The sequence below is a fragment of the Haliotis cracherodii genome, unplaced genomic scaffold (assembly GCF_022045235.1).
Source record: "Haliotis cracherodii isolate W230 unplaced genomic scaffold, xgHalCrac1.p SCAF_6, whole genome shotgun sequence".
In the NCBI taxonomy this organism is placed as follows: domain Eukaryota; kingdom Metazoa; phylum Mollusca; class Gastropoda; order Lepetellida; family Haliotidae; genus Haliotis; species Haliotis cracherodii.
The window spans coordinates 25,365,194-25,381,428 of record NW_027266319.1 but is presented as its reverse complement, the minus strand read 5'-3'; the positions used below and the strand labels follow the sequence as shown (position 1 = coordinate 25,381,428).

The window sequence follows — 16,235 nt, the reverse complement described above, 5'->3', positions numbered from 1 at the left end:
CTGGCAAAAAAGATTGATAATCAGAATTATCATCAATGCGAAGAAATATTAACGATATGAAAATTGTGTCATCAATAATACCTTACACAAACTATTGTATAGGTGAGGTGAAATGGGGTTTAACGTCGCCTCCAATATTATTGCACGTATATAACGACGTGCATGTACGTGTGTGTGTTTGTGTGGCTGCTTGTACTAGTCCGGACTGCTCCCAATTTATAGTGCTAGATCACGGAGATACCATGCCGTAGTTTAACATGAATACCCCACTCAGACACAGCATATTGACTCCGCGACACAGCATATTGACTCTGACTAGTGCTTGTTTTAACCCCTTAACTGGCGAGCGCCAGAAAGGGTAACAACAAGTTCCATCTTTTATCGGCTTTTGGTATGAAACGGCCGGGGATCTAACCCTGGACCTTCCGCTCTCGGGGCGGACACTCTACCATTAGGCAACGGAGGCGGTCATGTCTGTATAGAACATTATATCAGTTACATGATCCTGTGCCCTTCCCTATCCTCAACAATCATACCACAAGTGGTGACACATTTTCATTATGACCTGATAACAACATGGGATGGCCGAATACTGCTCTTACTATATACTAATAGGGTAGCCTAATATGTGAGCATGTCTTTAAATATTAACTGTTGTTAATAACATTCATGAAAAGATTAGATGAAAATATTCTAAAAACCTTGATTGAAACTACCACATTACCCGGATATTGAAATATTCATATTGTGAAGTTTCCAGACCTGACAGTGATGTTGGGTCTATTTTGTTTAAGGCCAAACTATCGTACTGCTTTTATATTTTGAATAAGACCTACTGTTTCTTACATACACGTTATGGGACCTTTTGGGTCTTTCTTTTATGTTCAAAACGAAACCTGTTCAACCTTCTGCTTCGATAAGCTTGCTTGGCTCGCGAACGTGACTAATTCAGACTGTGGACGGTCTATGTGGACGGTCTATGTAGAAGGTAAGCTGGTTCTCGGCTCCCTATGCGCGTCGTCAACTTGCGCCAATATATTTTGATATTGGAGACGGGCCCAGCTTATTCAGTTCGTGTGCTAACATAACTGAAAAACTGAGAGAAACCTAATAAATCTGAAACGCCAGTCACACTTAAAAAAAACCAACAACACCATATACAAATCATCTTCTCTACATAATTTCAATTTGTTTATCTTCATAACAAGTGAAAGGTATTGTGTGGACGTGAAGCTCTTGGCCAAGCTATATTGTGTAGGAAATAGATGGGTGCAGGCTAAAACGGCACCTCAGCAAAACGGCACCGCATTTGGCGAAAACGGCTAGTATGTATCGGGCGAAAACGGCACCTCTATTTTTAATAACGATAACAACGAGAGTACATCTGAAGCCGTAATGTGAATTTCCGATAGGTTTGGTACTCTCATTTCTTTAGCATCTTCTGACTGGAAACTGACATCAAAGTTACCGATCACCTCTTCAATGACTGGAGCTACGCATTTCACACAGCGGAAAGGGAAGTCTTCAGTCCGGCAAATTTCTCTTTAACGGGCCAAAGAAAGTCCTGTTCCACCTACACAAAGGCCATTGTGAATAATTGTGATCTGACAGCACCATGTTCGGCCTCTTAATACAGTTTCAGCTTAAATTGAGTAAAGGTACTTAAAACTTCAAAGCGTATAGTGTTTTCACAATAAGTTAAGCTAAGTTGGATTATAGTTGGAACAGAGGCTAATTTCTAATGTAAACTTGTTTTAACATCTCACAATTATTGGCCTTTGCAAGTTACAATGTAAGTTTAATATCATTTATTTGACCAAGGTAAAAAATAAATAAGGTGCCGTTTTCGCTCGAGTCGAGGTGCCGTTTTCGCCCGGTGTCGTTTTGCTGAGGTGCCGTTTTCGCTATAACCCAAATAGATAGATCTATTTTGAATCTAATACCACGGATATCTTACAATAACTAGATATAGACTGGAATATTTTTATTAAACATATTGCAAATATATCGTGTAGATCTATTTCCTTATTTTCCCTAGTCAAACATCGACGTGGGGCGCCTTGTGTCTCAGGGGGAGGTAACCAATCACGCAGTTCTACAGAACAACAAACAATTAAAATGTCTCAAAGTTTAATTTTGAAATAGTTGAATTCTCAATATAAATTGAAGGAAAAGTGATTGTTTAATTATCAAATTTATTCTTCTTCGATAAATATTCAAAATATATTTTTATATCATTTTGGGTGACATAATTTAGATTTTAACAAATTAGAAATACGTGACATATGTAGAATCTCATGAAATAGTTTGAATGTTTAACAGAAGATAGAACACGCGACATAATCTATAAACTGAAATGAAACAAATGTCTAGAATCAACTTTAACTGCATGCTAGCTGTTACTGTTTAGAGAGAGAGGGGTGACACACTGAACTATTCATGACCTCACAGCCCTCTAACACAACACTGAACTGGCATTAGACTGAAATTTAGTCTATGAAATCTAATATTACACAATACCCTTCTTGAATCTAAAAATAAAAATTCCCGATGCTGATTGCTGGAATAGAGCTAGCTAGACATTATTTTGTATACTTTTCTTGATTTCTTTTCCCATAAAATAATTCCAAAGTCATGGTGCAGGACTGAAATGACATGTATGTATGTGTGTGTGTGTGTGTGTGTGTGTGTGTGTGTGTGTGTGTGTGTGTGTGTGTGTGTGTGTGTGTGTGTGTGTGTGTGTGTGTGTGTGTCTATCTTTGTGTGTGTACGAAATATGATATAGTGAATAAATCATGTACATCATTATGACTACTATATATGTATACTATGCCTGCTATGTATGTATACTATGTCCACTATGTCTACTTTATATGTATCCTATGTCTACTTTTTTATGTATACCATGTCTACTATATATGTATACTATGTCTGCTATAAACTAGTATATATACTATATCTACTATATGTATACTATGTCCACTATGTCTACTATATATGTCTACTATTTATGTATACTATGTCTACTATTTATGTATACCATATCCACTATATATATACTATGTCTACTATTTATGTATACTATATCAACTATTATGTATACTATGTCTACTATTTATGTATACTATGTCTGCTATATATGTTTAACATGTCTACTACTTATGTACACTATGTCTGCTGTATATATCTATACTATATCGGTAACGTTAATAATTATATTTGTCAGCAGAATGTACACTTACAATTTGGGTGGCTTTCCTGTTACGTTGCCAAAAGGTAAGATTGGCGAATTCAAAGAACCGATGGGAATCCTTGTCATTATATACCATAGAATATTGCTGAGTCACTGATAATTAATTATTCACAAAAATATAAATGACGAAACGCCACGTGTGCATTACATGATCTTTCACGATAGAACCCTAAAGATTGCTCACAAATAATGACGACTGTTATCAAGTACGAGAAGTGCGTAGTAATTCGCGTGTTTATTTTAAATGTAAACAAACATGGGCGACGGGTTAGCCTGTTGGTTAAAGCGTGGATTCGTCACACCGAACGTCCGGGTTCGACTACATATATATGAAGTAAGCCACACATTGTATTGTATCCATGCGGCATGAACAATTGGTGGATTTGACTCAACCTAGAACATCCTGTTGATGATTTGAGTTGAATCCGGTTTATGCGATCCCCTCATAATGATGTCCACGTTTAGGTCATAATCGCGAATATAAGTACTTGTTATTGAGGATAAGGCCACAGCGAACTTTTTCGATTTATCTTCTCTTCACTACAACCCACTTAGACTGTTAACTAATTTCAGTCCGGACAACAAAATAGACAGAGAGACAGACAATTTAAGTCTCATCTCAACATATCATACAAACAAGAACAGATACAAGATAAAATACATAAGAATACTGAGCTGTTCCATACGGAACTAAGAGATACTATTTTACATAAAAGACAGGGAAAGTAAAATGTACTTAAAATAAAATACTGGAACAATACTACAGTTAGGTGAACATTAGACGAATTGACATTCTATCATCACGATGTTTTAAGATATTTAAGCAGATTTGGCAGATAAAAATAGTCATTTCAGGATGTGACAAAATAAACTTAGCTTTCTCGGCATCATCAAAAGACATGAAACCGTATAGAATTTGTGTGCATTTGTTAAAAAGGCGGTTTCTTTCATCAGCGTAAAAAGGACAGTGTAGTAAAACGCAAAATTCATCCTCAAATCTTTACAATAAAAACGTTTATCGCAGGCTAAGGACAGTTGTCAAATCCTCCAGTTTCAACTCTTAGTGGATCAATGCCACATCTAAAAGGTGCCTGTTACGACGTAAATTGTAATAAAAAGGTAAATTGTAATACATGCAGCAAATTGTAATAATTTTGACGTAAATTGTAATAACAACGTAAATTGTAATAAAATTTGACGTAAATTGTAATACGCAAATTGTAATAAAAATTGACGTAAATTGTAATAATCTCAACTTGCGGTAAAATGTAATAACTTTTTACATAAATTGTAATAACCTTATAAGTTTAGTGTAAAGGCGTTAAATGACTAGAACCTATCCTTTTCAGGGTTGGTACAGGGATTATCGTACAATCGTCATTAAATATGACTTAGTGTGGGGTGTGAGAACTTTTTGAAACTTGATATATCGGACATTGTTGTAAATATATATACTCACTGGAGTGTTATTTCTGTAGGTTAAGTACGTGGTTATCAACACAATGTATTTATATATAAAAATATATGTTGGGGATGCTTTCCTTGCATTTAAAGTGTGTTAGCAATAGTTGAAAAGAGCGATATTGCCAATGCCCTTCTATGAGAACGGGGCAATCACATTTAACATAAGATTCATTACGAAACGTATGTTTAAACGTTGAATATGTGCGAAGCTTATTACCATCTATGTCAGTTCTACGATCCGGGATACGGCTTCGTTTCCACTGCTGATGAAACCTATTTAAAATTAGATTTGTTACTTGTTACCCACCAAATGGATGTGATAAGCTCTATAATGTTCAAGGTTGACGTCAGAAGGTTTTACATGTACTCTGAAATTCCAGTTACGTTTCTCTTGTGGAGCCAAAGCATTACTCCTCAAAAATGTTACTAGTAACTCGGTTTCGATCTTAATCACCCCGATAAATACTTGACATACTTCTCCCCTGATCCACAATAGTAGCAGTCCAACCCAAATAAACAGTCTGTCTGTCTGTCATATCACCAGTAACAACACTATTTGGTCCATTTTATGTGAACCAAGATAAATGCGCACGGCGCGGTTATAAACAGTATTTATATACGAAAAAATAGTACCCCATAATGCGACACTATATTCAATAGTAGACCATTCCATAGATTGATACAGCTTAGATTAAGTTAGATGCTACATACCACCCAGGAGTTTATAGTTTGTGATAAGCAAACCAAAGACTCTGCTCGCTGAATTTGCGACAGATTTAGCTCTACGGGAGGAATCTAAAGATTATGTTACAAGAAAACCTAAATGATAATAGCAATCAACAATTACTAACTTAATATCTCCACATGAGTGCAAAACATTAGTTAACCACCGAAAGACACCTAACATGAGGTGCTTTGGACTTAGCACTAATTATAGTAATTTTGTTGGAAACACATCAATTATGTAGAGACAATCGTGCATGACATTGAGCTCTTTTCCCTTTCAGCGATTAAAACAATATCGTCCGTATACGTCAGAATTGCGGCTACCGGTTACAATAAGATAATTAATGTACAGTTTAGTACGAAGTAGGTCACCTATAGGAATAAGTAAGTGAGTGAGTTGGGTTAACGCCGCATTGAACAGTATTCCAGTTATATCACGGTGTGTCAGCTTAATGTGGGAGGAAAGCCCGAAGTGATGCAGGTCTCAGACGTTTACCACTTCGGTGAAACCCATAAGCACGGGTATGGTGCTGACAAACCTAGAAACATTTTTAGAGCGAACAGGGATTCGAACCCACGAACATAAGTTTATGGAAAGCGTAATGGATGCAACTGAAACACATACTAAATTTTTGTACTAAATTTGATTATGTTTATTTAACCATCGCTCATGCCTGCAACGATTTGTATAAAGTAATCTGTGGCTGGGTAATTTTGTGTAAAAATAAATTTATATTGGTTCCATGAAAACTGGAGTAAGAAAAAGAATTGCTGCTACATGCCCCCAACAATGTTTGACATGTAAATTTGTGCCGAAAGAAGCACATTTATGGATTTTATAAGATAGATGTCTAAGATACCCATTAGCAGTCGTGAATTATACGAAAAACATTTTTTTTTAATTTTAAGAGGTTTAAATCAAATTATATTAAAAAACCCCAAACAATTAGGAGTATTCTTGTGGTGCAGACTAAACGTCAGTACAGTTCATTTTGTTAAATAATATCGCTAACTTAACATATTTTCAATTGAAAATCAAACATACGATGAAATCAACTAAGATGTATAGTTTCTTTTGCTCCTCATTTTATTATAACTCGGATAGTCCTTGTAAAATAAACGGAAGGACACAAATTCGAAAACGACTCATTATTACGTGATTGTACTCAGGTTTACGCCCCCCCCCCCCCCCCCCCCCCCCACCTTGCATGCACATGGTATAGGTTTACCCCACTACGTTTAGATGAAGCGGTCACATGTATGTTACTCGTGATTATGCTGAGTGGGTTTACATGTTAAGTCATGTCGGCCCCATCTCAGCCTTATTGTTATTTATCACGATCAAATAAGCTGATTCTGAATAAACCGGCTTGAAAGTCATCGTCACATGTTCGCTGTTATAAAATTAAATATAAAAGTATTCCGGGGAAAGGAGTGGTGCTATGATAGTGTCTAGTTTTAATTTCAATACAGAAACGTAATTATTTTTCTGAATTCTCGTTTTATCTATTTACAGTTTCAGCCAATATAAGAAATGTGTCAAACTAAAAATTAATAACATAACTACAATACTAATATGATATGAAACACATCCTGATAATCTAAACTGTTGAATTAAACTGACTGTACTTAAACAGTGTCCTCACAACCATCCAGATGTCGCATGACGCGTGGGTTGTCGTATTCACTCGGGAATTCTCCTTCTCTGTACGCATGTCTCACGGACGTGGCAACAGGGCATTCAAGTTTACTCTGAACATATGGTACAACACATTTTCTTTTCAGAAGCTGTCGATTTATTAAAATAACACAATGTCAAATAGTTCTTATTTTAACTTCCAAATCCATATTTCATGATTTTCATAGTCAATTTAATCGTACAAAATACAATGTAGTGGATCGATGAGAACGTTCCTTATAACATATTCAATACTGCTCTATCGTTTATATTGTATGTTCCAGTGCTAAAGGACAGTTGGTCTGAAATAATTAAAAACAGCTGTAACAATTAACCACTGTAAAAAAAACAAAAAAACAAACCCTTTCAGTTTATCAGCAGAGTGAAAACACCACATAAACCAACCTGTTTTGCACCTCTTGTCACACATGTCCGCTTGATGCAATGTGCTTGAAATATTTTATGCAAATTGTGAGAATGGCGGGTGCTACCGGTAGGGCAGGACATGCTTACCCTTTTCGCCAACACCTGGTGTCATCACTGATTTTCAGTTATCCATTCTCACGTTTTTCATATCTATTTTGTCCTTTTCGTACATTGGATTCTACTTAGGCAGATAATCGAGAGTGATTATTTTGTGGCGTTGACGGTTTATATGTAGTGTCCTGGTGTGTTTTTTTAAAGAAAAAATATTAACGAGTTAAGTAGTTGAACCATGCTGTAGGGTGTAAAGGTTAGCACCGGAGAGTGTTTTGGGTAAATACCCTGCACTTGGTGTGTGTGTGTGCGTGTGCGTGTGCGTGTGCGTGTGCGTGCGTGTGCGTGCGTGCGTGCGCGCGCGCGCGCGTGTTGTGTGCGTGTTGTGTGTGTCTAGGCTTGTCCATTATAAGGGTAGAGATACTACACCTCCCTGGACTTATAACACAGCTCCTATTTGATCTGGTGAAAGAATATTGCACGTTCCGTATGATCAGTTTCACAAAACAAACTTGTTACACTTAATCGTCATCTTCTTCTTCTTATCATCATTATTATCATTAATATTAGTATTGTTATTGCGAGTATTCGTGTGTTAATGCATTGATATTATCGTCAGTATGAAAAAATGTAATACTCTATAGAACAAGTATAGACATGTAATAAGTTGAGCGTGGGGGTATCTATAATTTCACCAATATCTATAACTACAACATTTTGAGTGAACTTTGTATACATCACCCGACATAACAAATTCTGTAATCTATTCTGTCAACATATGACTATTGATATTTCCGAAAAGAAGTGTACTGCCACGGGCAAATGCGAAATTTAATCTTTCAGTGGGAAACTTACAAATATATTCCAGCCACGATGCTTTACGCTCAGCCAGTTTTGTAAATATAACTTTGTGACTTTAATTATATAAATATTCACTAAGTAGGATTTGATTATAAGGAATATTTGCATCTGTCATATAATGTTAATTTTTTTTATAACAATATCACCAGAGACCTGAAACAACTAGTCTGGGAACGTCCAATCACATCATGTGTAATTCATTATTTTCCTTTTATAAGCAGCTTTTTAATGTCAATAAAATATTTATAACACATGATTGTGATAGACTTAATATGTATGTTTTAACTACACGATAGTCCTACACTATGTCTGTGGAATATATGTATTAAAACTTTTATGAAAACATAACCAATCTAGATTTATATAAAAGCAAGTCGAGCCAGCTCTATACCACAAATCAGCATCAGGAAAATTATATGTTTTAATTTTAGAGGAGAGAAATATATTGTGTAATAACAGATCTCAAATACTATATAAATCAGAATCAGGAATATTAATTGTTTAATTTTAGAGGATAGAAATGTACCGTGTAATGAAAGATTTCATAGACAATACTAGTCTAACTACATGTTTTATTTAACCGAAGCCGTGAGTTCAATCCATACGTATACTGAACGCCGAATGCCAGTTATGTTTGCAACACGTGGCGGTAGGTGGATTATGTTACACCGTCAATGTGCAGGGCGCAGCGAAGTGAAGTACACTGATAATATGGGTATAGAAATGTCACATTGACACAGGCTGAGTTTATGTGAGAGTTGAGACTTACTAGGAAACGTTGTGAGCCACATTACTGAAGAGATTGGTGACTGGCGTGTTCAACTATTTATAACCACGGCCGAAGCAAGTAACCAATCATACACTCGCTGAAGCCTCGAAGCCAATACATGATACAGACCCATTCATGCATTTATGGGGGCGGTTAACGCGTTCGCTGGTCACCTGCGAAGACCGGGATCGATTCCCGACATGGGTACAATGTGTGAAGCCCATTTCTGGTGTCCCCCGCCGTGATATTGATGGAATATTGCTAAAAGCGGCATAAAACCAAATTCACTCACTTACTCATGCATTTATGCGTCCATTCGTGTAAGAAGACCTATCCACGTGTTATTCACCAGTGAGGCTATACAATTAACGTCTTGAGGAAAGTAATGGATTAGCAAACAAAGAAAACGAAAGAATTTAAAATGATATTATGAATAATTTCAAATGACAAACAAAAGATAAAACAAAATAACGCTATAAATGAATAGCGGACGATATATAAACCCATAAGTGAATCGCTGTAAAGATAAAGCTAGTGATAGTAATTATGAATCACACTGTAAATAATTATATATACGAGTATATGGATCGCTATACAAAACACATTGTGTGTGTAGTGATTACAGAATCCACCAATGGGTAATACACACTAACTCGAGATACAATTTGGAACGTCCGACCCAAAACCCGTCAAAGACAATATAACTTGCATCAATCGATTGATCAATCTTTCTTCTGAGGAGAAGAAAGGGAAAATGTCGAAGGTAAAGTGTATCATTTATAGGGAATGTTTTAATCCATCATGACTTTCTCTGAAACATAAATTCCTTGTACATAAAAGTGCCACGTATACATAGTGGTCGAGGACCATTTGATAACAATCCATCCATATCAGTAACACACACACACACACACTCACTTGAAATTGACGTCGAATGCCTTTGTTTCAGTGGCTGGGAACATTTGACTTAATTGTAGTGAAACAAATAGGCGATGTTAACATTTAATAATATTTGTTCTTGGTATGAGATTACATGAAATGTACTAAACAGTTCAACTATTTGATAATGATTCATAAAAAACAAGCTCATTTATAATCGAGGGCGTACAATGGACAATGGAGATGTCCTACTATATTATGGAAGGGTTTGAATTAAACACAAAAAATGACTTTTTAATTCAAACAAAACAAGTGGAATGTACACACATGTATTTCGATACGTCCTACATACGCCGCATCTTCGTGATTGTCATGAGGGCATAGTTCGGGGTAGAGGATCGGCCCGATTGTCATGAGGGCATAGCTCGGGGTAGAAGATCGGCCCGATTGTCATGAGGGCATAGTTCGGGATAGAGGATCGGCCCGATTGTCATGAGGGCATAGTTCGGGGTAGAGGATCGGCCCGATTGTCATGAGGGCATAGCTCGGGGTAGAAGATCGGCCCGATTGTCATGAGGGCATAGTTCGGGATAGAGGATCGGCCCGATTGTCATGAGGGCATAGTTCGGGGTAGAGGATCGGCCCGATTGTCATGAGGGCATAGCTCGAGGTAGAAGATCGGCCCGATTTTCATGAGGGCATAGTTCGGGATAGAGGATCGGCCCGATTTTCATGAGGGCATAGTTCGGGGTAGAGGATCGGCCCGATTGTCATGAGGGCATAGCTCGAGGTGAAGGATTGGCCCGATTGTCATGAGGGCATAGTTCGAGGTGAAGGATTGGCCCGTGTATGTTAGGTTGTGTTGGTTCATTTATTCGTTTACGCCGCACTCGGCAATATCCCATGTATTACGACGGCAGCCTTTTAATAATGGTCTGGGTCAATTGGGATTGGGATATATAAGATGACATGCAACCAAGTCGCCAAGCCTGACCACCCGATCCATTTAGTCGCCTCTCACGACAAGCATAACCTGCTGGACACTCATATTCTTAGTGAAAATCCTGCGAGTCCCTTAACGTCAGGCCAGCGAGCTGGGTGAGGTCCACTCAATCGTGTCATAGCAGTATGTTGTATCAAAGTTGACCTTCAAGACGCATTGCGTAGGTCTACCGCATTTGACCCTGCATGGATGAGCTTTGCATGATACAGTAACTACACAATGTAATCTGTTAATGAGTTGATTATCTGTAATACATTACACACTGTAGCACTAGCTCTATCCATAGTCATGGATAGATCCACGCCCTTAACAAGGAAAATACCGCATTTGACCCTGCATGGATGAGCTTTGCATGATACAGTAACTACACAATGTAATCTGTTAATGAGTTGATTATCTGTAATACATTACACACTGTAGCACTAGATCTATCCATAGTCATGGATAGATCCACGCCATTAACAAGGAAAATTCGCTTGCTCAAAATCCTTGGGGCCTTTGAACACGACAAGTGCAAATAAGGAATGTTCCAATACCAAATACGGTCGATTTGTATGACAAATCTAGTTTATTTATGAGTGATTTCATATGTTGTGATGATGCCTTAAGCAACATCCCAGATATATGTATCAGGACACCAAGACATGGCTTAACACACTACCCTTTCGGAGTATCGAAACCGAGGCTATTGAGCGAGTTATTTAAAGATGTTTCATTGTTCTTGAGCCCCTACAGGTGACTATGGTCGCCGTTTAAGATGAAAAAGTGTAGGTCATTCGGAATGACTTTCCTTGTGAGCAACATGTAAAAAGTAGAAGGAAAGAGGAAAGAGGAAACAGGAAAGTATCAAATCACACATAAATTACTGGCTTTGCTTTTATGATCATGGGCACGCTGTTATTAGTTTTCGAATCACTTCCCTATAGTAACCACCAAATCCTCCATAACAGTTAGGTTTCTCAATTTTGGAGAAGGAAACTCAATAACCCATACGATCATGACACTGCTTTACACTGATTCGTAATATGCCAGATTCATAAGAAACACTCCGTCATATAGCTAGAACACCGAGGCGTTAAACAAAGAGAATGTTTTTCACTATTTGGAGAATTGTTTGTCAGACATGACTCGTTTTATAAACTAGCTCCACTGTTGGAATGCGCCTCAAGTTTAGCACTTTTCTCTTTGTGGCAGACAGGCGCGCAGTTACAATACCTGCAGCCGATATATGGAGACCCGTATCTCTGAAATATTATTCTAAACACAAATTGCCAGTGTTGAAAGAAAACTGATTATTAACAATGAAAAAAATATTATTCACATACCCTTTGATCCTATTGCAATGAAAATATCAATCGAATGCATAAACTAAATATAATAATTAATTTAGTCTTTATGTAAGTTCAAAACTTCTCTCCAACACAGAAGAAAGCGTGTGAGGTAACAATGCATGGTTAGAGTGAGTGAGTGAATATAGTTTTACGCCGCTTTTAGCAATATTCCAGCAATATCACGGCGGGGGACTTGCATGGTTATAAGAGATGAAAGTCGCATTCTATATTATGTTGTAGATGTCATGTTTTGAATTTTGGTGTAAGATAGTTTGGGGGCGGTCGGCTAGCCTAGTGGTTGAAGCGGTCGCTCGTCACGCTGAAGACCCGGGTTCGATTCCCGACATGGGTACATTTCTGGTGTCCCCCGCCGTGATATCATTAGAATATTGGTACATTTCTGGTGTCCCCCGCCGTGATATCATTAGAATATTGCTAAATCCGGCGTAAAACCATAGTCACTCACTTATATGCTTTTAGTTTGGAGATAATAAACAATACGTACATTTTTCTCTGATAACTATCCTTTCACTCCATAACGCAGTAAAGATGGCAAAACATGTATTCATTAAATCCAATACAGTGTCGTTCTCGTGTCTGGTGTATGTTTTATATAACTTATCTGCAATAAATATGTTTTCGTTGCACCAAAGCATGGCCCATACAGGTAATAGTCTTCCCTGATGTCATATTACCGATTGGAGGGTCGGAAGTCCGCTTCCCATTTGTCATATTAGACATAAACATGCTCACCCAAACATTCCCCGCCATTCCTTCTTCCACACCTCTCACCATAAACATATACACACAACCACTCCAATTCTGGGAATTCCACGGAAGAATAGGTCCAATATTTTCAATGCCTAGAAGAGGCGGATGGTCAAGCTGAATCATCGGCGTTGGACATACTTCCAGTCAGTAGTCCACTTTATTTACAGATATACGTCAACTAGCTAGAATACTGCTGCGGCTTTGGACAATATACACTCACTCAATATACCCTTGAGTGTGGCTAGGAGTGGTTGGATGGGGTTGAGGGTGGCTAGGAGTGGTTTGATGGGTTGAGGGTGGTTTGATGGAGTTGATTGAAGTTTGATGGGGTTGTGTGTGGTTTGATGGGGTTGAGTGTGGTTTGATGGGTTGAGTGTGATTGGATGGGGTTGAGCGTGGTTGGATGGGGTTGGTTGTAGTTTGACGGGGTTGAGTGGTTGGATGCGGTTCAGTGTTGTTAGATGGGGTTCAGTGTGGCTGGATGGGGTTGATTGTAGTTAGATGGGGTTGACTGTGGTTGGATGGGGTTGAGTGTGGTTTGATGGGGTTGAGTGTGGTTTGATGGGGTTGAGTGATTGGATGGGGTTTAAATTAACCACGGCCCTGCATGTACCTTTACCTAATATTCAAAGCAAATACGTGTATTATATATCCGCTTCGTGCAGAAAGCTGAATAACCATTGATAAACGTTATGTAGATGTTAGGTCCCAAAGACACAAGCTATGCTGATTTCATCTTCAATATACACAACATTTTGGGGACTTGTCATACGCTGATTGATGAATAGGCAAGATTTAGCCTGAAAGCGATGTACGTTTAGAATACAGGCATCTATATACCTCGTGTCTCTCAGATAACTGAAGTGGACCTAAAATCTTATGAACCGAAACGCTATCACTTCTGTCAACCATTTCAACTGTAGATTATCAGTAATATTTCTAAAAGCGGCGTAAAACCATACTCACTCACTCCACACGTCCTGATGGTAAAGGTTACGTCTTCAAATGCAGTGTTTGAGGAGACAGGCATGTGGGTGTAGAGTATAATTTCGTTGTTTTTTCGGAAAGATCACACAACCATTGCGGTTAAGATTGAGTCACGCAATGATTACATCTTATGTTAAAGCACATTAATTACGGCTTGCTAAATTGTTCCAATCCCCTTGATAACGTTGACCAGCCAGACAATTGTACTTCGGGTGGCTAGTAGCATAAATCGCAAATAGTTATATTATATAATACAAAGAACAGGTCCTCGATCAATAATACTTTTTCGGGTCCATAAACACAGGTATTGTCCTCTGATAATATCTATAGTGGTACCGTAAACACTGTACACATCTGACAGGTGTGTAAGGGAACAATTGTGGAAAGACTCCGTCAAATTACGCAAATACCCCTTGTCGTTTGAGTGGCCTATGCAAAGTCCAAAGTCGTTGCATTGCCACCGTGCACGCGGTTACTGTCAAAATTGAATGAACCCTGGTACCCCTCACCTTAGGTTAAATTCAGCGTCCCATTAAAGCTGATCAAAGTTCGAAGTTCGAGACAAACATATTTATCTCTGAAAGGGGGAGTCACGCAATATTTTTGGTTCATTGACATATGTACGGTGTTGATCTTTGACTTTGGCAATAATAATACACTTTGATCTTTGACTTGGTAATAATAGTGCAATTTGATCTTTGACTTAGTAATGATAGTACACTTTGATCTTTGACTTGGTAATAATAGTGTTTTTTGATCTTGTGACTTGGGTAATAATAGTACACTTTGTTCTTTGACTTGGTAATAATAGTACACTTTGATCTTTGGCTTAGGTAATAATAGCACACTTTGATCTTTGGGTTGCGTAATACTAGTACACTTTGATCTTTGATTTGGTAATAACAGTACACTTCGATCTTTGTCTTGGGTAATAATAGTACACTTTGATCAATGACTTGGTAATAATAGTACACTTTGATCTTTGTCTTAGGTAATAATAGTACACTTTGATCTTTGACTTGGTAATAATAGTACACTTTGTTCTTTGTCTTAGGTAATAATAGTACACTTTGATCTTTGACTTGGTAATAATAGTACACTTTGATCTTTGTCTTGGGTAATAATAGTACACTTTGATCAATGACTTGGTAATAATTTGAATACACATTGATTTTTCGCTTGGGTAATAAATGAAATACACATTGATAGTCATACCTCGCCTGTTATCATAAAGCATACACATGATAAGCCCCTACAATGCGTCCTCGCAACGCCCGACCTCCCATTAATAGAACAAAGTCCGACAGTTTGTCCCAATGCGAATGTCAGCATACTCGTACAGCTCTTTCTCCGGGAGACGGCTTTCAACGTCAATACATAATGTCCTTATGACCTGTATAATACATGACCTACATGTAGTCAACATTCGGCTGTACATACTTCACGCAAATGCGTACATGTTTGTGATGGGCGCGAGATAATATGTAAATGTGCAAATGTTGTCAACTGCTGTTACGCAGGGATGAAACAACCCCCACAATGCCTTTGTTTATTAATGTAAAATATGCGTTTCTAGAAACAGGTTATAAATAGAAATGACCAATTACAGACACGGAATGAAATAGACTGCCGCTAAACTGTGCGGTAACGTTAATGCAGAAATACCTACCATTAGGTAACGGTCCCACAGCATGTTAGTAAAGTATCCATGATGAATTGACACACAGAGACTTTCGTTTGACCCAGAATTTCTATGGCGATAGTTGTTTTAGTTCATGCACAACATGGATTTCCCGTCGATGTGAGCCGGACTAAAGTTAGACCCAGCAAATATCCGCCTGTCATGCAGGCTCATGAAAGGTTATAACGCCCTGTGTCATGTCTGCATTACATTTTTCATTTCCTCTGATAGTAATTGAATTTACACATATACTGCTAGCTCTCATTCCATTGTACATCTGATGCAGCTTTTAATTTGTATTGAAGTGAGAGTGTCAATATTCGGCAACATTGAAGCTTATTACCTCGCGTCTGTA

The 16,235-nt window shown here is 37.9% G+C and overlaps 1 protein-coding gene across 3 annotated transcripts in view; it reads right to left on the bottom strand.

The window, feature by feature from the left end:
• Window positions 1-15,977, bottom strand: part of LOC139445161 (serine/threonine-protein kinase TBK1-like) — a 45,787-nt gene extending 29,810 nt beyond the window's left edge. The window contains exon 1 of one of the 3 annotated variants that reach the window (XM_071226274.1): window positions 15,869-15,977. The gene's annotated coding sequence lies outside the window, so the exon portion shown is untranslated. Of the gene's footprint in view, window positions 1-3,242; window positions 3,369-9,228; window positions 9,251-15,868 lie in introns of those variants that run through there. The other 2 variants (XM_071226273.1, XM_071226272.1) reach the window with 2 other exon arrangements.
• Between the last annotated feature and the right edge of the window lie 258 nt (window positions 15,978-16,235).